The sequence below is a fragment of the Dipodomys merriami genome, unplaced genomic scaffold (genome assembly GCF_024711535.1).
Source record: "Dipodomys merriami isolate MVZ:Mamm:240054 unplaced genomic scaffold, mDipMer1.0.p SCAF_63, whole genome shotgun sequence".
Lineage (NCBI taxonomy): Eukaryota > Metazoa > Chordata > Mammalia > Rodentia > Heteromyidae > Dipodomys > Dipodomys merriami.
This window is the reverse complement of record NW_027206213.1, coordinates 5251560-5276434: the sequence shown is the minus strand read 5'-3', so window position 1 is coordinate 5276434 and position 24875 is coordinate 5251560. Positions and strand designations below refer to the sequence as shown.

Below are 24875 nucleotides of genomic sequence, written 5' to 3'. Positions count from 1 at the left end.
AAGCCACCAAAGACTTACACTTTTCTGAGTTCAGTGGTCAGTTCCCAGGCCATATCTTTAGTTCCACTGACACAGCTATATCTGTAGTATGTGACCCAGCTGATGTGATGATTCTTTCCTCTGAAATAGTCTCTTCCCTGGGCTTCAAAAACACCATTTATTCATCTATCTCCTCTTCACTAGGCATTTCTTCTCAGATTCTTTTGCTAATTCTTCCTCTTCTCCCTCACCTCATAATCATGAAAGGTTTCAGGGCTTGGTCCTCAAGCATCTTTTCCTTCCTGTCTTGGTGACTTCGCTCAGTCATGGTCTTGAATGTCATGTAGAAGGTCCCAAATGCATTGTCTGTAACGCAGACTTATCTCCTGGCCTGCAGACCTATACCAAATGCTTGCTAGATGTGTCAAATTTAAGTCCAAACCTGGACTCTTATTTTTCTGTTTGAAACTACCTATAACTTCAGTTAAAGATGACTCTATCCCAAAACTTTAGAGTCCTTTTTTCTCTCCTCTCACTTTTTCTTTTGTTCCCAAATATTGTTGCTTCTTCCTTTAAAATACAGCCTAAATCCATCAACTTTTCACCACCTCTACTGCTGCCACTCTCACCTCTCTCTTGGATTATCACAACAGCTTCTTATTGAGTCTCTCTGCTCTGGCCTTAGAGTTCAGTGATTAACATGATGCTTTAAAAATGTAAGTCAATCATATCTCTCCTTTGCTCAAAGCTTCCCAATGGTGCCCCATTCCACTCAGGATAAATGTGAGTCTCATGTCCTCTTCACTCATTCCATTCCGGCCACAGTAGTGCTCTTACTGTTGCTCAAACATACCAGACATGTTTGATCTCTCAATCTGAAATTTCCTGTCTCCCAGGAATACGTAGTCATGTCCTTCACACTGTTCTCAGCTTCTCAGTGAGAAGCCACCTACTCTGTCACCTACTTACAACTTGCCTTGCCTTCCCTCTCCACACTCAGCACTCCTTATGCCTATCCTGGTCTACTATTGCCCTTTCCAATTACATGTATCCCATCTTATAACATGAGATATAGAAATCACTTTCTTATACTTCTAGTTTATTTTTGTCTTCTACCCAGACTGTAACTGTATAAGCATTATCATCTTTGTTTTATTCATGGATGTATTCTAAGCACTAGATTCCAGTCTGCCACATGGCAGGAAATCAATAGATATATTTGAATGACTGAAAGTCAAGACTTCAAAGATGAGAATGAAAGGAATGAGAAAACTGTAACTTTTTTTTTGGTCTGGGTTAGATTGGGAGAGTGGCTGAAATAGTAGAGCACTGCCTAGCAAAGCACCAAGTCCTGAGTCAATTCTTTTTTCCTTTTTTCTTTTTTGTCAGTCATGGGGCTTGAACTCTGGGCCTGGGAGCTGTCCCTCAGCTCTTCAGCTCAAGGCTAGTGCTCCCACTTGAGCTACAGCGCCACTTCTGGTTTTCTGGTGGTTTATTGGAGATAAGCTTTTCATGGCCTTTCATGGCCTTTTCCACCCCGGCTAGCTTTGAACTGTGATCCTCAGATCTCAGTCTCCTGAGTAGCTAGGATTACAGGTGTGAGCCTCTGGTGCCCGGCTCTGAGTCAATTCTTAATACACAAGGGAAAATAAAATTCATATCTGTGTTGATTCAGAAACAAGATTTTTAATCTCTAACTTTCTGATGACAGAAGTGAGCATATGACTGTATATCCACAACCCCTTGGTCATCAGTGGCTTTTAAAGAACTTGCTAAACATCTCAAATTTTCATCCTTCTTTTGTAACCTCCTTTTAAATTTGCTAAGTATTTCTACTTTAGAGTCTAAAGGATGGACTTGATCAACTTTCATGTTCCAAACAGCTTCTCAGTATTCATTCTATACTGCCTTTTAAGAATAACAGTATGAGGACTCTGGATAGTATTATTAGTATTCATAGCACTGTTAGGAACTTGGAACTCATGTGATCTGTTTTCTCACCTGAGAGCAGGTTGAATTCTAACACCAAGTTGGTTTGTGTGCAAGATCATCATCAACCTAGGTCTCCAGGTCTGATGACTGTTAGAACTGCTACATGTTGTGAGACAGGCCTGACATAGTCTAAGTTATTCTCTAGTATTCTCACCCATGTTGGACCCTTTTCCCTCCTTCTAGAAGGTTTTAAGTGGATTTGCTGTAATAACTGTGTTATGCATGTGATAGATAGAATCTATATGTTTAAAATAAGTGACTTACATTTTTACAAAACAACTGTTTATTTCTAACGGAGATTCTATTACTTAAAGAAACTCTACTTGAAAAATAAAAGCTTCTCACTCAATTTTTACCAGGGTTTAAAATTACTGTTTTACTTCTAAAATTAAAAACTCTAGGACTAGAATAATGTTATAGAAAGTTTGGAGTGATTTAAAAAAGTTATCCATAATTCCTTCTGACTATTATGATCATTTGTACGTATTTCCTATATGCATACTGAATACTAAAAAAGTAATACCAACATCACTGGAACATAAAGGCTTCGAGAACTCAAACCTTTGTACTTTCCTATAGTCCAGTACAGAACTCAGTACACCTTGAAAAAATTATTACCAAAGGAATGAACGAATATTAAGGTTTGCTGAAGATCTGAAACTTAATTAAGTACAAGCAATGCTGGTTGATGACTCTGTTGGTTCACAAGGAGAGAGAGACCAAAGTCCTAACACTCAACAAATATCAGCAATTCTGTAATTTCCTTTTGTGCTCAGACATCTAAGAGTAGTAGCACAGAGGGAGAAGTATGAAATCAGGTGGTGACGTGGTTACTCTTTTACCTTGCTTAAAAGCATAGCACTAATTCCTTTTACTTCTCCATTCTTTGTCTGCAGGTTGCCTGAGCCTAGAATGGCCTTCAATCTTTGTGACAGGAATGGAATGTTAATAAATCGGATGCTATTCCTAAAATAAAATTGCAACTCAAATTTGAGAGGTAGACGTAAAAGCCTGAGAGACATAGGTTTGTTGTTCATTTAGATCACAAATGTCATCAAAATTAGAATCCAAAAAGGTTAGGTAATTTCTAAATTGAACACTCTTTCTTAGAATAATTACCATGTTACAGCATCTGTGTACTTTGGTAGAATATGAATAACACTTTATTGCTCAGAATAATGTTCTATTCTTGTCTCCGAATAATACTTGACGCATTTGCTCTTATACTCCCTGACTCCAGGAAGGGTGTTACCCCATGGGGCTGCCACACCCTCAGCAGCGAGGTTTAGTTTTGCTGGAACTTTTCAGATACAAAAAAAAAAACAAAACAAAATAAAAATCTTTCTCTACTCCCTATTTATTCACAGGCATGAGACCTGAACTTTAGATAGTTTTTTTTTCCTAACTCTAAATTGACTGATTCAGGCTCATGGCAGTCACCATAAAAGATGGTAGCATGGAGAAGATTATAGAAATCTCCCCACCAAAACATGTTATGGGAAGGAGAGGCCCACCAGTCATAATTTGAAAGGCCTTTCATGGAGTCTTACAAATTCTCATTGCAGCAAGCAGTGCATAGATACTTTCCTTGTTGAGCAAATACACCTGGGCATTCTGGACATTTCCATTTTGATAGTAGGTGAAGGAGGTTGCTGAGCTTAAATAATAGCTTGCAGAATTTCATGTTTCTAAGACTGAGTCTGAACTTAAGGAATGCTAATCTGTCTCCTTTTATAGCACAACACCCACAGAATTATACAGAATTTTGTCTAAAATGACATGAACTTGTCTCAGTCTGAAAGATGATCACTTCTTGCTAGGACACAGCATTGCCTCTAACTTAAAAGGCTATAAAGGATGTAAGTAAATAGTAACTGCTTTTAGGACATTTTCCCAGTACTTTAGTGTATTTCAATTTCAAGTACAGGAGTATGAGATATGAGTTGTTTTTACTAATCTCTACTTCATGTTCTTTAATGATGACTGCCTTTTTCTTGCTGTTAAAAAGAAAATCTTTTACTGTGCTCATGAAGTAATGCATCTTTTTTTTTCTTTCTTTTCTTTTTTTGCCAACAACCCATTGTATTTTATATTTCAAAATTGCTAGTAGATAAATCAGGCACCTGTGGCTCAGGCCTGTAGTCTAAGCTCCACAGAAGACTGCCATCTGAAGACTGAAATTTGAAGCCAGCCCAGGCAGGAAAGTCCACAAGACTTTTATCTCCAATTAACCAGTGAGAAGCTGGAAGTAGAGCTGTGGCTCAAGAGGAAAAGCACCTGCTTTGAGTGAAATAGCTAAGGAAGAGGGCCCTCGCCCTGAAGTGAAGCCCCAGTACCAGCATATACACAACACATGTAAGATTTTTAAGGTCTTCAACACAGAAAACAATAGGATACGTTAGTGAGGCGATGGATAAGTGGTGTCAGTCAGATTTTTGCTGCTGTGACAAAATACCTGGGAAAATCAACTTGAAGGAGGAAATATTTATTTTGGCTTATGGTTTCAGTCCATAAAGCACTGTTTTAGAGTCTCTGAGCTAGAACATTATGGCTCAGAGTGTGTGGTAGAGCAAAACTGCTTACTTTATGGCAACCAGGAAGTCGAGAAAGAAAGGAAGGGGCTGAGATGATATATGGTCCCTGAGGACATGCCCCGAAGGACCCATTCCATTCAACCTACAACTCATCTCCCAGATTTCATTCACCTCCAACAGCCCATCAAATTATGAGCCCATCAATGGATTATGCCATTGATCAGAGTCTTCATGACCCAATTACTTAGATCGAATCACCTGAATCCAGTTCACATGGATCTAATCACTTCACCAAAGTCCCATCCTCTAAACCTTGCTGCTTTGAATATTATACCTTCAAAATATAAAGCAGCTTTGGGGAACATTCCATATCTTACCTATAACAATAACCAAATTAGCTTGTTTGATTCCTTTCTACTCCGTTGTCCTCCATAAATACATGCAATTATTTAAAAAAGAAAAAAAATGTTTGTAGCCTTATATACCTTAAAAATGATCAATGGAGACTGTTGTTGGTCCTTATAGATGTATCGTCCTCTTCTTCCATAGTTATAGAAACATGACTTTTTAAGCTTGGATGGGGAGTTCCAGGAAAAAGGAAAAGAGTCTCCTCTCCAGTTTCCTTTGCCGGGGACTAAGAGCAACAATTGCAGGTTGTTTCCCTTATCAAAAAAATGTTTGGAACCAGAAGTTTCTAGGACTTGGACACTGTGTTTGAATTTTTGAATGGTTGCATGTACATAATGAGACATTTTGAGAATATGATACAAATTTAAATGTGAAATTCATGTTTATTTCATATACACGTAGTCTGAAGGTAATGTAGTATTTTTAAAAATAATTTGGGGCCCGAAACAAAGCTTCAAGGTGGGGAACTTTGGAGCTGTTCACAATTTGGATTATTGGGTTGCTCAACCTAAATACGCCAACTTCTGGAACTTTACTTAAATGACAATGGTGTTCACTTCTTGCCCTTTTTTACTCCTCCTCCCTCTGCTGCCTGTATTAAAGATGATGATGATGACAACGTTGCATATGAGAGCAGAAAGGCCATAACAGTCTCCTATTATTCCTATTCCTTTCTATTAAAAAATACACTATTTTGACCTGATATGGTGTGTATGCCTATAATCTCAGGTATGCAGGAGGCAGAGGTAGGAGGATCATGGTTTGAGGCCCCCAGGGAAAAGTTAGTATGAGACTCTATCTGAAAAGGACTTGGGGTATAGCTCAATTGGTAGAGTACTTGAGTAGCAAGCATGAGGCCCTGAGTTCAATCTCACTACTGCAAAAGAAGACAAAGGTGGAAAAAAGAGAAAAAAAAGACACATTATCACCTTATTTTGTTTAAATGACCATTCTACTTCCTAAAATAAAAGAAACATCTAATGTGCACAATCGCATGCAATAGAAGACTAAAAATTCTGTTTAGCAGAATCCTGTTGGCTTATTAGCACAACATCCACTTTCAGAATTAATCTATGTTCTTTATGTTGATATGGTTATAGTGAGAATTACCAAACTGTAGAACATGACCCCACTTTTGGTTAAAGAATGAGCCTGAAACCCAGGCACCAGTGGCTCACACATATAATCCTAGCTACTTAGGAGGCTGAGATCTGAGAATCACCATTCGAAGCCGGTACGGGAAGAAAGGCCCATGAGACTCTTATCTCCAGTTAGTTCAGGCTCCACGACCTACAAAACAAAACAAAGCAAAAAACCCCCAACAAACCAAAAACATGTAGGAGAACCATATGGGGGTGAGTTGCTGAACAGCACTTTGCTGTGTCTAATTTCCCTTTACTCTCACTATTCCTTTTAGATCTTCTTTCATCTTACCCATTTTGGAGCGTAAGATGCTGATTTTTTTTTTTTTTGTCAGTTGTGAGGCTTGAACTCTGGACTTGAGTGCTGTCCCTCAGCTCTTCAGCTTAGTGCTCTACCACTTGAGCCACAGAACCACTTCTGGTTTTCTGAGTGGTTTGTTGGAGAGAAGAGTCTCACGGACTTTCCTGCCCCAGCTGGCTTTGAAAGGTTATCCTCAGATCTCAGCCTTCTGAGTAACTAGGAGTACAGGTGTGAGCCACCAGTGCCTGGCTTGCTGATGATTTTTAAACTATTGCTTCTCTTTAGTTCCTTATTTATTTCAGTGCCAGGATTATAATAAAGCTTCTCTTAACAACTGGATAGATGAAAACTTGCCCTAATATGAGCTCTTTTTGGAATTCCTTCCTGCAAGTCTTGTGATCTATATATACAATTCAGAACTTGACACATGAGATGTGACTGTAACATATCCAAAAGATTTCCGCACACATGCTGCAGCTCAGACATCCAATGTATTTCATCAAATGCACTCACAACCGGGAGTTTTAGTACAGCCACGTTGCCATTTCTTAAATTATCTTTGAAATTCCTCCAATTTCCTCATTGCCCTCATTTTCTTTAAACATCTGATATTGATGGAGATATATTACATTGTCACACTAGGCTTCATTGGGAATTACTTCCTGCCATTTGCAAACACACACACACACACACACACACACACACAGATTCATCTTAATATTTGCAATTATTGAGTATTTTTCTTTTTCCTCTCTTTCCTTTCTCATGTAATTATCAGATACACTTGCCAGTCCATCTTTTCAAAATTTAAGAAAGAAGAAAACAAGTAAGTTATAATATAACTTGAATTTGTCTAGGGCTTTAACAGTCTGCAAGTACAAATATGGTCCGTATAAGAGAAGAACCATTGTTCTGCAGATGTTGCCATGTTACATATGAAAGGACTTACCCTCTGCCAAGCCTTGTGTTTTATTTCCTTGCGATGCTAGAGATTGATCCCAAGGCCTTGTGCATGCTAAGCCACCAGTTCTGAGCTACGTCCCAGACCACAGACAGTAGCAGGCTTTTCACATGGGCTTCCACAAGGAAAGACTATGTGTACTTCTCCATATTAGCTCTGTTCAGGGCTGCTGCTTTCAATTTCCAACCATGTCAGGACTCTGGAAGTTCTTATTTTCAGTTTTTAAAAATTAATGGTGGAAAATTAATTCTGGTTGGTCTACTTAGTTTACAGCTTTGCACATTGTTTCTCTAAACTTCTAGAAAACATGTTATTAGAGTTCTCTGTAGTAGGCAGTCTGACGGGCAGTCAATGTCTAAGCTCAGAGTAGAGAATTCTCATTGTTTTCCTAACCCTGTGAACACATGTGGTTAAAAGACAGAGTTCAAGGGGGCCACAGAGAGACTGGGACCACACGTCCTTCCTTCTTGAGCTCAGCCTCCCTCTTTTGCTTTTTTCTTTTTGGGGGGGGGCAGAGAGGGGTCCAGTCATGGGGCCTGAACTCTGGGCCTGGGCGCTGTCCCTCAGCTCTTCAGCTCAAGGCTAGTGCTCTACCACTTGAGCCACAGCACCACTTCCAGCTTTTTTCTTTTTGCTTATGTGGTGCTGAGGAATTGAACCCAGGGCCTCATGCATGCAGGGCAAGCACTCTACCACTGAGCCACCTTCCAGCTCCCTCTTTTGCTTTTTGATCTTGATAGTTTTTTTAATTTAAATTTTATTTTATTGTAAAAATGATGTACAGAGGGGTTACGGTTACATAAGTCAGGTAATGAGTACACTTCTTTTTGAACAGTGTTACCTCTTCTCTCATTTTCTCCTAGTTTTTTCCCCTCCCTCCTCTCCTCCCCCACAAGTTATACAGTTCATTTTCAACATCTTCAACATCCTGTCTAGTGAGTATCACTGCTGCATTAGTTCACCCTTGGTCCCACAATTTCTGTGCTTCCCCTTCCTCTTCCTAAATCAGACAAACTTACATACAAGACAAGAGGTCCAGAAATTAAAAAAAAAAAAACTGTGACAGAAAAATACTGATACTTTAAAAAAGAACACAAACACTCTGTTGCAGATGAGATCTCCTGGCCATCACACAGTAGCAGAAAGATCCATGAGACTGGGAGCCTTGTCCATTTTCTTTAGGTTTCTACTCAGTGCCAGTCATCTACTAGTTGCTCAGTTCTTATGTTAGACCACCACGGTCCCCAGCTGTCTTCCATGTAGAAATGGGAGAAGGTTTTCTGAGTCCAAATGCAAGAGAATTAGATAGCTCCTTTTCTTCCAAAGTTCCTGATGATCACAGTTATTTCCAAGTTCTCCCTTAATCTCTTTTCTCAAAGGACTTAGACTTTATCTTCCAATCATTGCTGGGAAACAAAACATCCCCAACTCTATCGAAACTCAGACTTAACTTCCTGACTGATATACAGCATAGAGTGATAAGAGCTCTACTAGATGAACATAGAGGGCCAAATCATAGGGCAAAGAAGCTGAAGCAGCAAAAAATGATGGACAAAACTCTGCTTGCTGCATATTTTTGCCTTTGACTTGTCCTCTGTATTTGGTCTTTGAAACCTGACTGTAACTTCCTCCTCATTGTTTCATAATTTCCTCTTTCTGACTATGCAGTTCTTAAATATTGGCCCACTGGTTGGCAAAGAGAATTGAAACGTTGGTGGAGTCCCACTGCTTTCCTCCTAGTATTTGCCTTTCCATATTGCTTGCTCCAGCCAAACTGGGATATGAGATAATGGACAATGAGAACTCCATAAACTCCCATGTGTTCAAATCAGTGGCCACTGACAGACTGCACACAATGTGTCACAGAGACTAAAAGAAAGCTGGGGTATAGTGATAGAGATAAAGCATGTCAAATCACTTTATTTTAAGGTAGAGTTCTAGCTAGAACTCTAGAACATCATATGAAAGAAAGAACCCTGGAAGATAAGATGAAATAACACAGAAGAAGCAAAGAGAAGTTTAGAGTGTGCTATGAAAAATGAATAGGATTTTAATCGGTGGAGTGGGGTGAGAGAACCATGTAGGCAATGACAACCTGACCACAATTCAATCTGCCAAAGAACATATGATGTAAATGCTTCTAGTATTCTCTTCCCACCTTGATCTGTAATGTCAGTCTCTTAAAAACAACCTCCTAATGGACACTGGTGAGGAGAACCACAGCCAGTAGAACAGGGGCATGGCACGTGTTCACTAAGGATAGGGCTCCACTGAATAATGCTGCTGGCAAGATTTTAAAAGGAAGAGGAAAGTAGCATGCTGCATGTCAACTGTGTGGTCCAATTTTTACATGCAAAGCAGATGGCTGTTAAATGTTTTATCCCTGGTATCATCTGCCTTTATAAACGCCAGAGAAAAATTGAAATGGAGGATTCTATCACGTTAAAGAAATTTTTGCTTATAATTTGTTTATAACATAGTCTTGACTAACAGGCAAGCTCCCTGGTCCCTTGGGCCATACTGTAGGTGCACACACATTTCAGAATGATTAGCCTTTCCCTCAGAGCCCTATAAGCCATAGGAATCAATATGTGGAATGATTTATCACAGACAGATTAACATTTTCTATTGATTTCTTCTGGAATGGGAATTTGTGCCCACCCCAGGAGCTTTATTATTATTATTGTTTTGTATAGACAGCTAGAAGATCCGTTGTCATTTCAAATTTTGCCATGCTTTGATAATGGTTTTTATGAACACTCACAAGAGGCCCTGGTACTTTCAAAGTCTTGCTAAGATGTATAGAAGTAAATTTCACTTGCCTGTCGGTGCCAGCAGGGCACCTCTTGTCTCCTGAAGTAGAGGCTCAGTCCCTTACCATGAATCTGAGGTCTACTGTCAGCTTGGGGGCTTTGAAAGACTGGAGAGAACCTTTTCTTTCTTCCTTTTGGAAAACCAGTGTCAAGTGGAAATACAATCTTAGGTTGCACATCTTCAGAAAAACCAGGCAGTGGTGCCCATAGGATCTGGCTTTCCAGCTGGCTTCAGATAGTGCTTTTCAGACTTGGACTTTTGCAGGACTCTTCTGGGAACCTGATTAAGATATAAATTCTGATTCTGAGATTCTGCATTTCCAACTGGCTCCTTAACCTGTTCCAGGACTTTAAGCTTATCCTTTCCCTGGTTGGGTCCTTCTTGAAGATGAGATTGTAAGAACAGTTTGCTGAGCATGCAAAGACGACTTGATGACAAAAAACCCTGGCCAAATGTATAGACCTGTCCCATCATTCCTTCTATTCAGAGTGGTTTTTGAAATTAAATTGTAAGATCTCATTAGGTTTAAAAGGAAAAGATGTTTCAGGAACAGATCTGAAAGACAGAGTGAGCTTGTTCCTACTTAGGTGTATCTCTGTCAGGGTGAGGTTAATAGAGGAAAAGAAAGAAAACAAATGGTCTATTCCTCTTTTCTGTACTTTTAATTCCCTACCTTGTTCTAGACATGTTAGGCACAGAAAATATATTATAACAGGAAAACCAATATAGAAATAGTCTATTTTGGAAAAGCAGACATTGAAAGCATTTCCTTTCAGCCTCTTTATTTTTGTCAGGAAGCTTTTACTCCAAGAGACCCTACACACAAAATACCCAGCCGTTGTTCAGCATTTCCCAGCAAACAACATTATCTGTCATTGTTCTTTGTGTTCAAAGATACTTCTAGCAATGATGTTACTATTCCTGTGTATGAATCTGGCAGAAAGCCCTAAGATGTGACCTAATTTCCAAATCGCTTGTCCTTCTGGTGAGTTGTGATTAGTAAGACCTGATGGATTTCATAGATGTACCCTACAGACTCCTACAGACTTTGAAAAAAAAAGAGTTGGGAGTGAAAAGGTTTCCAGATGAGTTAGCTTGTCTGACTAGATGATTTTTTAAAAAATAATAGCTTTTACCTATTATTTGAAGGAATGAGGTAGAAATCAACTCCCTATCTTTTCCTTTTTTTTTTTTTGTCGGTCGTGGGGCTTGAACTCTGGGCCTGGGCGTTGTCCCTTAGCTCTTCAGCTCAAGGCGAGCACTCTACCACTTGAGCCACAGCGCCACTTCTGGTTTTCTGGTGGTTTATTGGAGATAGGAGTCTCAAGGTCTCTCCTGCCTGGGCTGGCTTTGAACCGTGATCCTCAGATCTCAGCCTCCTGAGTAGCTAGGATTACAGGCGTGAGCCACCAGCGCCCGGCTTCCCTATCTTTTCTTTCTGTTAAAAGCTTGGGAGTGGAAGAGGATTAGGTGATTTGTTGTTAGTTCTAGAAGGGTACATCTTGGTACATTTATACTCAGGCTAACCAGAGGGAGAATGCTTCTGTCAAGACTCCTATCCTGAGTGGATCTTGCAAGTTAAATTATAACATTGCATTATGCTTAAGAGGGAAGAATGCTTCATAGAGAAGGCATTTACCAAGCTTTTGAGGGACTGCTGTGCACTGATTAAATGACAGATGGTGCTCAGCTTTTACAATGTAGGAGTGCTGAAAGAATGTGGGGTCACCAGGAAGCCATAGAAAATCATAAAGTAAAATATGGTGTAACTTGTTGTCAGCTTGGCATAATAAGAGGAGGTTCCAAAAAAAATCCCAATCACAAACTGAGGAAAGTAAACTGAGATGGAAAATGACGGTACTTCACATTTAAAGGCAGTTCCATCTCTAGTTTAGCTATGAGATGTTGGGTAGTGTTTAAGGGCCTTACCCTGACAGTAACTTCCCTTGGTCTTCTGCAATTCTAACTAATTAACTACTTACTATTTGTTGAATGCACACTTGACTTTTTTTTTTGGTCATCCCTATGTAACAGAGAAAAACTAAGATTTAGAGAGTTTAGGAACCCAGGCCAAGCTTAAACAGCTAATGGAAAACAAAGCTGGCATTTGAGAATAACAGTCTGACACAATGCATAATTGCTTTTATGTTCCTAAGACTTTTGTTATTGTTGGTGGTTATGGGGCTTGAATTCAAGCTGACACGTTTCAGATTCTGGCCCACCCAGTGGAGCCCTAGTTTGTCTATGCCAGTTTGTTTATGAGGTGACAACTAGGATTTGTATTCTTGTCTCTCAGGGCTGTTTTCCCTTTCCTTCCTCCCTTCCTTCCTTGCTTCCTTCCTTCCTTCTTTCCTTTCTTTTTCTCTCTTTCTCTTCTCTCTCTCCCTCCCTCCCTCCCTCTATCTATCCATCTCTGTCTCTGTCTCTGTCTGTCTGTCTGTCTGTCTGTCTGTCTGTCTGTCTGTCTGTCTGTCTGTCTGTCTGACTGTGATAGTCCTGGGACTTGAACTCATTGTGTGGGCACTGTCCTTGAGCTTTTGTGCTCAAGATCATATCTCCACTTACTTCCAACATTGTTTTTGGTGGTTGATTGGAGATAAGACTCTCATAGCCTTTCCTGCACAGGTTGGCTTTGAACTATGATCCTCAGGAGTCAGCCTCCTGAGTACTGGGATTATAGGCATGAGCCAAAGGTACTAGGCTCTCCCAGGCTTTTTACATCCTGGGAATCTAAAGAAGTGTTGGACTACCGAGGGCAGCTTCCACTCACTCTCTTCCCTTACACTTTCTCATGCCCATGTGATGGAGCTCTTCGCAGACTAGGGTTCTGTATTAAATACCGTTCTGCTTGGGTGGGTGGGGCTGAAACACCCTCTTCACCCTTAAAGGCAGGTGGCAAAGGACAGTGGGAGGGGGAATAACCTAATGATTTTTGCTTATCTACTTCCTGCTTAGTCCATAGTCTACACTTATGTACCTTTTATTTTAAATATATATATACTTGCATTTTTGAAGAAAGAAAATTTCAAGGAGTTTTACAATTTTTAAGTTTTATAATTTAAGCCTTATGAATTGTTTTGAGTTATCATTATTATTGTTATTATTTTGTCAGTCATGGGGCTTGAACTCAGGGCCTGGGGACTGTCCCTAAGCTTTTTTGCTCAAGGCTAGAGCTCTACTATATTGAGGCACAGCACCACTTCTGGTTTTCTGGTGGTTAAGTGGAGATAAGAGTTTCATAGACTTTCCTGTCCTGGCTGGCTTTGAACTGTGATCCTCACATCTTGGCCTCCTGAGTAACTAGGATTATAGGCATGAGTCACCAGTGCCTGGCTTTAGTTAATATTGTATATAAATGAAGGTATGGATTATAGTATTTTCTTTTTGCATGGAAATCTCCAATTAAAGTACTAGTTACTGAAGACTATCTTTACTGAATTAACTCCATATCTTCTGTCTCTTCCTTGAAAGTTAGGTTGAGTTATTTATTCTTTTTTGTTAGTTAGAAAAACAAAGTATGAACTGCTTTTCATGAACCTTTTTTGGGGGGTGAGGGGATTGGATTTACTTAGGAGCATTCAGAGTATCAACAAAACAGCTGCAACATTTTTTTCAAATACAGAGTGGTATTCAGTTAGCAGAACAACAATTATTTCATATAAGCTGCATCAGACAACTGAAGATGAAAAAACTACCCTCCCCACATATACCTAATTTATACTGTGCATCAACGAGAACCTGCATTAAATTTCCATGCAGTTTGCAGCCCCTATACTGTACCAGGCAAGGTTAGTAGCGATTGAAAATACCACCAGAACAGAACTATCTAAAGACACATCCAGTAATGTGTTAACTATACAAAAAAAGACACTGTACCATTTAAAAACAAATCTTACACAGCTTTACATTTCAATTTTTTTTCTTTAAAATGAATGAGTAGTGTACGAGGCAATTAAGTATTTTAAAGACAAAGAAAAGAAACTTTGCTAGAGCCAACTTATTTATCCTCCTCCTCTTCATCTTCCTCCTCTTCCTTCTTTTTCTTGTTCTTTTCAGCCTTCATAACTCTCCCCCCTCCTTTTTTTGGCTGCATCAGGTTTTCCTTTAGCTCAGTAGGAAGAATATCCTTTTCTTATTTTTCCTTCAGCTTAGCGGCCTTCTTTTCATAAAACAGCTTGCCATCTGCAGCGGTGTAGTTCCACATTTCCCCCAGCCTTTTCACAACATCACCAATAGACATGCCAGGACGTTCCCCTCTGAGGTTAGGGCCATACTCAGAATAGAAGAAAAAGAAGATTGAAGGAGGCCTCTTGGGCATATTGGGATCCTTTAACTTCTTTTTGTTGTTGTTGTTTCCCCTTTAGGAGGGATGAAGGTTTTCCTTTCTCTTCCATAAAAAGCCTTGTCTGCCTTGACCATGTCTTCAAATTTCCCTTTCTCTTCAGCATTTTGAGCATTTCATAGAATTAGTTCTTCTTGTGCTCTTCCTGGCAAGTTTGCACAAATAATGCATCTGATGACATTTTGCCTCCTGGCTTCTTAGGATCTCCTTTGCTCCTTTATGTAGTTTTCCCTCCTTGAGGCAGAGTTGCTCAGTGCCCTCTCCGGCTCTCACTCCTCTGCTCTGTCTCTATGGAGCTTCAATGTACTGCAATGCCACTCATGTAGCTTAAACTATTATTTATTTTAGAAGTAGCTACTACTTCCATCCATTAGCTTCAATTCTAAGCTTGCTAAATATCTTTGGACATTATAATTTAGTCTTTTAATGATTTTTTTTTTACTGGTCCTGGGACTTGAACTAAGGGCTTGGGCACCATCCCTGAGCCTTTTTGTGATCAAAGCTAGCTCTCTACCACTTGAGCCACAGTTCCACTTCTGGTTTTTTGATGGCTAATTGGAGATAAGAGTTTCATTGACCCTCCTGTCCAGGCTACCTTCAAACTGTGATCCTTAGATCTCAGCCTCCTAAATAGCTAGGGTTACAGGCATGAGCCACCAGATGTCCAATTTGTATTTATTTAGTCAGTCGTGGGGCTTGAATTCTGGGCCTGGGCACTGTCCCTCAGCTCTTCAGTTCAAGGCTAGTGCTCTACCATTTAAGTCACAGTGCCACTTCTGGTTTTCTGAGTGGGTTATTGGAGATAGAAGTCTCCCAGACTTTTGTGCCTGTGCTGGCTTTGAACCATGATCCTCTGATCTCAGCCTCCTGAGTAACTAGGATTACAGGTGTGAGCCACTGGCACTTGGCTGTATTCATTTATTTATTTATTTATTTTTGGGTCCGGTTGTGGATCCTGAACTCTGGGCCTGGGCACTGTCCCTCAGCTCTTCAGCTCAAGTCTAGCACTCTACCACTTGAGCCACAGTGCCACTTCCAGCTTTTTTCTTTTTTCTTATGTGGTGCTGAGGAATCGAACCCATGGTCTCATGCATGCAAGGCAAGCGCTCTACCACTGAGCCACCTTCCCAGCCCTATTCATTTATTTTTTGAGACAAGATCTTATTATGTAGCTCAGGCTGTCTTTGAACTCATGGTTCTCCTACATAAGCCTTGCAAGTGCTAGGATTACAGTATGTGCCAACATGCCCAGTGAGCTCAAAGTTTCTAAAGAGGCAATAGAGTGAAAAGAAGGTTGAACTTTTTTTAGAAGTGAAATAAGTGGGCATTTATAAAGCAATATTATTAAATATTAATCGATCTCATTTGTGATTCACTACTTAAGGGCTCCTGTGACCAATGTACAATTTCCTTCATGTGATCCCTATTTGTGGTTAGGACCAAGCAATGCATGTACTGGATGCCATACATATACACATAAAGATGTATAAACAACACACACACACACACACACACACACACACACACCACACACACACACACACACACACACACACACACACACACACACACACACACACACACACACACACACACACACACACACACACACACACACACACACACACACACACACACACACACACACACTGAGCTTCATCCGCATATAGCCAGATGTCTCCTGACAGCTGCCTAGATGTTAGACTCACCTTGTATATATCATGGATCTCTTCATGGGAAAGCTTTTCTGCTTTCTTATTTTCTTTATTGATGCCAAGGTACGTCCTCTCAGGTTGAAACCTGAGCAAAGTGCTATAAGAGCAGTAGCTGCTTGCTTGCCTAGCTAATCTAGGATTCTTCTGTGGATCAAATTTATTGTTTAATTTATGAAGGCATTTTTAATGTCTTTTGTCCAATCCTTGCTATATTCATAAGATCTCACAGGCTGTTTTCAATGGTTCTATTCTCATATCTGTATAATTCTTTAGTGCTTGGGGATGGAAGTAGGTGAGTAGGTGAAAGTCTTCACACTATATTCACACTATATTTTCTCTTGTTCTTTGGTTTACTCTCAATAATATTATTTCTTCCATTTCCAGTTTGTAGGGAAGAAGTAGAGCCTGTGTTTTGATGGAGGGGTTAATGGAAATAGAAGTACTCAGTGAAGTGTTCAATAATTTCTTTTGAGTGAACTTACAGCAAGCACTCTACCACTTGAGCCACCCCGCTATCCTAAGAGAAGTGGAGAGGGAATACTTAGGGCAACAACAATAAACAATGGATCTATGTCCCAAAATGCTCATATTGTATTAAAATTAATGAAATGCATTAGGGAATATTTTACTCTTTCAGGAGCCACATCTATGTGAGGTTAATCTCCTAATTATATCTCACCTATATACAAGATTCTATGTGGGTTTTTTTTGTTGTCAGTCGTGGGGCCTGAACTCTGGGCCTGGGCGCTGTCTCTCAGCTCTTCAGCTCAAGGCTAGCACTCTACCACAAGAGTCACAGCGCCACTTCCCGCTTTTTCTGCTTATGTGGTACTGAGGAATCGAACCCAGGGCCTCATGCATGCAGGGCAAGCACTCTACCACCGAGCCACCTTCCCAGCCACAAGATTCTATGTATTTTAAAAGGTTTTGTTTTTTTGTTTTATAAGTTGCTTGCCTTATAACATAGAATGACACAGATACCACAAAGATTAGCTCAATTAATATACTCAGGAACATGTATAAGAGGGGAACATTGTTCATGCAAATGTTTAACTGGATAAGAGCTATGATGACAATGCTTAATTCTTAGCAATCAGCCCAGTCTCCGTTATTTTCGTATTTCAGGGCTTGAGAAAGAGCCGGTTTGTGGAACACTAGTGATTGCACCTTGTCTGTGTTGGAATGGTGGACATGGCAAGTCTTAATCCAGTACAAAGAGTAGGGAAGCTCCCTTTATAAAATTGTCCCTCGCTGAATTAAAAACCAGGGTCTTTGAATTCCTTTAGAAGTTCTGACATCCCAGCCCCCAGCACAAAGCATCTTGAATATTCATCAGGGGGCGTGGCCCGTCTACAGACTGGACTCTGGCAGCTGCAAGCAGCAGAAAACGCTCGCCAGCTGCGCCTAGGGAAAACAGTTCCTGTTTTGTGTGCTGACTGCACGTCCAGCCTTCAGACGGCCACATTGTGCTTCTGTGGGAGGGCCTTTGTGAAGGCGAATGGAGGTTTCAGCGTAGGACCTAGAAGCTGCAATTCAAGAGGCCTCAAATGTCCCTACCACCCACCTGCCATTGCAAGTGAAATTCCAGCAAGAAAAACTCAGGCATATCCTCTCCATTTGTCCCTTTTTAAGAAACAAATAGCCCTGTGTGAATAATTGTAGGCTTTTTATCCTGTTGTGGCTCCTCCCTCTTTTGCTATTCTCTTCCTTCTCAGGGATTACAACTGCTCCTCACTTAAAAAAAAAATAAAATGATGTCATGAAGTCATGTCTCTATCTCCCTCTACTCTGCTTCTTCATCCTCACCTGCTCCTTACCTTAGTAATATAGCATAGTGCATAGTGGCTAAGAGCTAGACATTTAAATTCAGAGTCCAACTTGACCACTTATACGTACTATCAAAGTGTCCCATTATCCTCTGCCTCAGTTTCTTTATCTGCATATGGAGAAAATACCATCTATTTTGTGAATTTTCTCTAAGAATGAAATAAATTATTTATAGAAATGCTTGAGTGCCTGGGATGTAGCAAGCACTTAGTGTTAATTCTTATTATTTCACCTTTCACTCAATAAGCCTGGCAGATGATGGCTGAGAGTTAAACCAACTGGGAGTCAGCCAGAAGTACACTGGAAATATTGGATGTGGAGCCCCACAGAAGCCAAAGGCCAAGAAAAAATATTCTCCAAAATCAAAGAGGAGGTTTGGACCTCAGATAAAAGAGAGATGAGTCTGGGATGCAGCTGAAAGGGAGAGCGAGGGTGGAAGTGTGGGAAGCCCTTAGAGGAAGGATCCCACAGTGTCTGGAGGTAATAACCACATACCACAATGAGCTGCTTAGTTTGCTTTTAGGTCTGTCCCAGATCCTAGTCTCCACTCCACTGGTTCTGAAAACTACTGGAAGCCTCAGGCTCTGGAAGCAGGAACTTACCCTTTAACTTGGAGTTTTCAGGTTCAGAAGTTGAGCTCTTAGATACTCCACTGCTCAAATCTCCCTGTCTTTGTGCTGCCATATTATCCTCAGCATGACACTCCCGTAAATGATCCCAATGACTTTGGTTTTACCTACTTTCCCAGATGTTCTGTGTGTCCCACCACACTCTGTCCACAGCACATTTTATCCCCTTGTAATTCCCACTAGTTTCCAGGTACATCAGTCTTATATGTATAAAATAAAGTAGTTAACCCATTGCATGTTTAGAACGATTATATATAGTTAACCCATTGCATGTTTAGACCAATTTTATACATATACATATATACTATATATAAAATATTTTATAAAATTGGTCTAAACATGCAATGGGTTAACTACCTTATTTTATCTTCCCAAGCAAAGGAAAAAACATGGCGTAGTTTTGTGCACACATGCGTGTGTGTGTGTGTGTGTGTGTGTGTGTGTGTGTGTGTGTGTGTGTGATTTTTTTTTTTACAGTTAGGTTGACCAAATTTTTGACAACAGATATAGGATATTTTGGTTCCAGGAAACTAAGGGAGGGTCTGAATTTCTTTCTCTTTTAACTTTATGTATTTATTTATTTTTGAGGGTCTGAATTTCATAGTCATTCTCTCTTGTTCATATGCCTGTACTTGTGCCACTCCAAAACAGTGAATTTTACAATGGAAACAGAACTGATCATAACTGTAGCTGTTGCAGAGATGCAACAGATATATTATTTTAGTGATTTTCTTTGTTACATCAGCATATCTATCTAATCTTAACTACTAATATGCCCACTGCACTCTCTTGTTTTGGTGGCTCTATAATCACATTCTATTACTTGAACTTACTTTCTGCCTTCCTACCCTGCAGTAGATTGCTAGTATCCTTGGAGTCTCCTCTGTGCTCTTCTAGCACTGTGTTCAAGTTTCTACCTGGTAGGATGGATCTTGGCTTCAGCAAGGAAGATGGAAAGCAGGAAGAGAAGTATATGTGGCAGAGAAAAATAGGTGCATGATGTGGAAGATGAGTTTGAGAATGGACATCCAGATGAAGGTAGGGATCCCCCCCCAAGTGTATTGTTCATAATCAATAACATTAATAGCTTTCAGGCAACAAAAAACTTCACTCTTTCTTAAATCTTTGAGTTAATTAGGGATATCATCAATCCCAAGAATCAGTTATAAAAATGCAGTTTACAATGGCAGATGACATACCATCATGGTATATTTGCTGAGCATAATAAAAGGAAGGAAGATACAGAGAGAGAAGAAGAAAGAGAATGAACAATGAATAAAGGCCAGTTTTCTCTGGGTCAGGGGCACTGCTCCAAGGTGACATCTGCTCATGAGCTGCTGGATGACTTTTTTTTTCCCATACTGGAAAAATTATCCTTGTGATCTGCAGATCAAATTCCTTATCCATGGGCTTATTAATTATTTTAGACTTCTTTTAATCCAGTCAGGGGAAACCTTCACATGACCTCTAACTCTCTGATGGCTCTACTGTTTTTACTGGAATCGTCATCACCAATATTTTATTTGTTAGCTTTTCACTGAGTGCCAATTAGAGCCAAGTCACCCTGTCAGGGGCTTAAATCACATCCTCAATTTCCAGACTCTCTAAGATGATCTTCATTTTCATTTTATGGATGAGGAAATTGAGTTTTGGAGACATTTAGTTGCTACAGGTGAGTGATAAGAGTTGGGTTTAAAGCCAAGACTGGTTGTCTTCTAGCTCATGCCCTGTGAGATTTTGCTGCTTCTCAGAGTCTTTCTTAGGCCCTCCATCTGGGCCTTTGTTTAGCAATGTCTGTAACTTGTGGGGCACCTGGGAGTGCTTCTTGACTGGTTTATTCCTTTGGTTCTCCAAATGTAAAGTGGACATATATTAAGGATGACCTGCTTTCCTGAGGGTTTTCATGGGCTGGATAATTAGGCACTCAACTGCTTGTTGGAACTCTGAAGCATATTAATTCAGTCAATTAACATTATTAAGTCCCTGCAATGGGTAGGATCCTGAGGCAGGTGAAGACATGGGAATACTGATCTGTGGATACATTATGTTATCCATTTCCTCCTTGCTTTGCAGTTCTGTACAACACCCTCTCCCCCCGCCCCAACCTTTAAGTGTGCCTTTACCTCTATTTACATGTTTTTTTTTCACTTCTCTATATGCCATTCCTGAGCTCTTCAGCATCCTTGCTTATACTAGTTTGTTGGCAGTAGAACATAGCACAATTTCCCCATAGTCTTTAGGAAACACTACTAGAATTTAACTAGTAAGCTAGTAATGTTTCACTCCTTGGGTTGGAATGTACCAAAATCAATATATATATATAATCTATGAGCTTGAAGGAGCATATTTAAAACTTTTTTATTTCAAACATGGTACCTAACCTAAAGTGGGTTATCCCACAGCAGTTAGCAATAGTAATGATAGAACTTTCATGTTTGGGGCTCTTCACTAATGCAATCATAAGCCCAAGATACAACAGTCCTCTGATTCCCAGTCTGATCTTTCTCGGTCTCTGTTCCAACCCATGAGATAAATTCAGCTGTGAACAAGTTCAGGATCAAGTTCACCCTGTCTTGAGCCAGCTCTCTAAAGATGAAACTGTATCTTATTCTATTGAGCTCATTTTCTTACATTTTCATTTTGTATTTAAAAAAATACTTTGGTTCCTCATTTTAAAATTTTGGTTAATAACTTAGTTATATATTTATTTTTAGCAGCTAGACAGCTTCTTAGAACTTTGCTTTGAAAAAGTTTAGAGTTTTTTTTTTTTGTTTTAAACATGTGTACACATTTGCTTCTGTTCCTTTTCTGGTGACTACCAAAAGAGTAAGCCTGCAGTTGGCAGTAAGCCTGGGATAATTTAATTTCTACTATTTGGATTGCATTAAGTAATATAGTTAACATTTCAAATATTTCATTATCTTAGGGACATAAGAAGGAGATCTTCAGAGAATAAGTAATATGGTGAAAGGTGCCTTGATAAAATGTGTGTTGAGAAAAAGGAGCATCTCTGTGGGCCCGGAGCCAAACTACTAAGAAGAATCAGTGGTGAATACTAGCCCTTGAGGAAAAAGACAGTGTGGGTATTCGTGCTTCTCTTCATCAAGTCTGTGTCTACTTCTTAGAACATTGGGCCTGTGCTAAGTGTTGTTCGAAACTCCATCTAGTGACCTGAAGCCATAGACTAAAGGGAGAACTACCATTCAGAGAAACAACGGTATTTAAACATTTGAACTAGCCCCACAAAGAAAAAGATTACTGTTAAATCTACTTCTTCTGGCATCATCTCTGGAAACTAGATTTTTATCAGAAATGTGAAGATGGGTTACGATTTTTAAACTAGTTGTTGTCTATTGGCCTTTTTCTTTCAGGATCCCTTGACTATCAGAGCTTTGTCATGGAGGATTCAAATTCAGCCTTATGGGCTTTGTCTTAACCCTTGTATCAACTCCCCTGACAGCTTGTAGGTTTGAAAGATGAAAGCCAGAAGGGAGGGTTTCATAAGCTGAGGATCAATTAGTGATTTCTATGATTAGGATCGTTTTTAGAACAAGGTTTTCATGTGATGATGAACATGACAGAAGGCCTGAAAGATCATAAATGTCAATCATGGATCAAGGAGTTCAATGAGTCTCATATGTTCCACTTTTTGTCTGTGATTATTTGAGATAATCATGGATAAGAATGATGGCTACTGAAACTCATCCTTCACATTAGGATTTCTTTTTGAAACACCATGGCTCCTTACTTACCTTCATTTCTACTATTAACTTTGGAGGAAATTTCTCTCTAGGAATGTCAGCCATGCTGACCTTCAAGCCGATTCTGCTGTCTGTGAAATCAATGATTCTATTCATCATTAAGTCACTGTAGGTCTGGTGTTAGCTAATTTTAGAAACTCTTCTTTCCAGGGAAGCCATCAAAGGGCTTGGTTTGCCTTTAAGAAGGTAAGAAATTGAAATACTCAGCTAAGAGTTTAAAAAATTCTTACTAATATAGAAAACTTGAGATTTGCTTGCTTTAATATCATTCAATTACATAGATTTTTTAAACCTTCTAGAATTAGAAGAAATACTATGGTAAATGTCTTAAATATTTACTCAAGGATATTTATTTTCACAGGACCAGAATGCTGTCATTTCCAGATGGCACTTCCAAACTTTCGTTCAGTTTGGAATTGGTAACATTTTGTTGTTTTACTAAAGCAAAGCAAAGTAATAGTAAGGCAGCTCAAGGCAAGTAAGAAGAATGTATTTTCAAATTAGTTTTTTAAAGCTGTTGTCTTTGTGTTCTCCGAGTCTACATCTCAGGCAAGTGGAAAAGAGCATGTGTGATGTCATGTATTCCTAAAAGCAACTAGAAATATTTGTCAAGCCGGACCCTAGTTGTTCACATCTGTAATCTTAGCTACTCAAGAGGCTGAGATCTGAGAGTTATGGTTTGAAAACAGCCGGGGCAGACAAATCAAGAGATTCTTATCTTCAATTAACCAGCAAAAAAGCTAGACGTGGAGGTAGGGCTCAACTGGTTGAGTGACAGAAATGGCTGAGTGAACAAGCTGAGCAAGAGTGCAAGGTCCTGAGTTTAAGTCCCAGTACTGGCATAAAGAAAAAGAAAAGGGAAAAAAAAGAGAAATATTTGTCCCTATAGTTTTGATATCGTCAATATATTTAAGCAAATAATTAGTGATGTGTGCAAAGATTTTACTACAAGTTGGTAGTAGTTAGAAGTGGGAAGCAACTTAAATGTCCAACATTAGGAGAATTTTAAAATAAATACAGGCACATGCAGGCACAGTGAAATTCTAGTGGTCACTGGGAAGGGTGCTGCAAGGGGCTATTTAGTGGCAAAAGCAGGGGAGAAGATGTACTGACTGAAAACATGATCTGCAAAATAGTATAGACATTGAGTTTAGCATTTTGAATCACATACCTCTCTGAGAATCCAAGTGAAAGTGTCCCTTTACATTGGGTCTCCTATGTGTTCTCTTGTTTTCTTGACTATGGTTAGTTAATTGGACCACATGGTTGTTTTAGCCATGGTGGGATTTTCCAAGTTTCCTTTGTCAGTTTACTTTTTTAGTTGTTGTTGGTCCTGGCGCTTGAACTCTGGGCCTGGGCGTTGTCCCTCAGCTCTTCAGCTCAAGGTAAGCGGTCTACCACTTGAGCCACAGCACCACTTCTGGTTTTCTGGTGTTTAATTGGAGATAAGAGTCTCATGAAGTTTCCTGCCTGGGCTGGCATTGAACTGTGATCTTCAGAGCTCAGCCTCCTGAGTAGCTAGGGTTACAAGCCTGAGCCACTGGCAACTGGCTGTCAGTTTACCTTTAAAATAATAGTTTTTCCCTCATTTGCAAATTGGGTACATCATATAATACTAAACAAAAAAAAGTTCATGAATAACTTTTAGACGAGATCTTCTATTCATTCAGATGTTTTATATTTTCTCAGTGCTTACTTTCAATATTCACTCATCCATTCATTCTCACACGTAAAACACTGCACACAGAGCCTTGCACATAGTAAATGAGCATATAAATGTTAGCTTTTACTTCACTGGCATGCATTGGTTTATACATTTGAATCTTTTTGAACAACTACTTTGCACTTGTCTAGCCAGTGATTAAATCAGATAGGATTCTGCTTTTCTGTAGCTTCTTTAGACATCAACTCCTAAGAAAAATAGGGATACTGTCACAAGTAGAGATGAGGTATAATCTGAGGGCGTACTTTGGACGCTTACCTCTTCTGAGGTGTCAGGGAAACTGAGATCCTAAGTGTCAACTGAAACTTCATTGAAAGTTGGTGGTGGGGGTTGGAGAGGAAAGAGCAATGCAGGCAGAGGGAACAGTATGTGAGAAGGGCCCTAGACCTGGATTCCTAAAGGTTTTCAGAATTTAGAAAAGTTATACTCTTAGTCATTGGTAGCCAAAGGAGGTATAAGTGTAACTAACTCCTCTAAAGTGAACTCCATTCTGTTTTCTTCCTTAATTCTGCTTAGAAACTGGGAGAATAGATGCTTGTTGCATTTGTGGTGAGCTTTTCAACCACTCCAAGGGTCTATAGGATGTATTAAGGGAAGTCAGCAAGCAAGGTTAAAAGTATCTTTAATTGGAACACCTGGCCCTGAAGCCTAACTTTCCCTGGAAATTTCAACAATGTTATTTCAAAATTATGTTTGGGGGAAAAAAAGTGTCTGCTTGTCCCTGTAGTATGTATAGATGAACTGACT

At 39.7% G+C, this 24875-nt stretch overlaps 1 long non-coding RNA gene and 1 pseudogene across 1 annotated transcript in view; one reads left to right on the top strand and one right to left on the bottom strand.

Moving 5' to 3' along the window:
* LOC138815254 (uncharacterized) overlaps positions 1-2969 on the top strand; it is a 54845-nt gene extending 51876 nt beyond the window's left edge. Inside the window, exon 4 of the long non-coding RNA XR_011368232.1 lies at positions 2868-2969. This is a non-coding gene — a long non-coding RNA (uncharacterized lncRNA). The remainder of the gene's footprint in view (positions 1-2867) is intronic.
* Positions 2970-14128: 11159 nt separating this feature from the next.
* LOC138815205 (high mobility group protein B1 pseudogene) lies at positions 14129-22450 on the bottom strand (annotated as a pseudogene).
* Positions 22451-24875: the final 2425 nt, after the last annotated feature.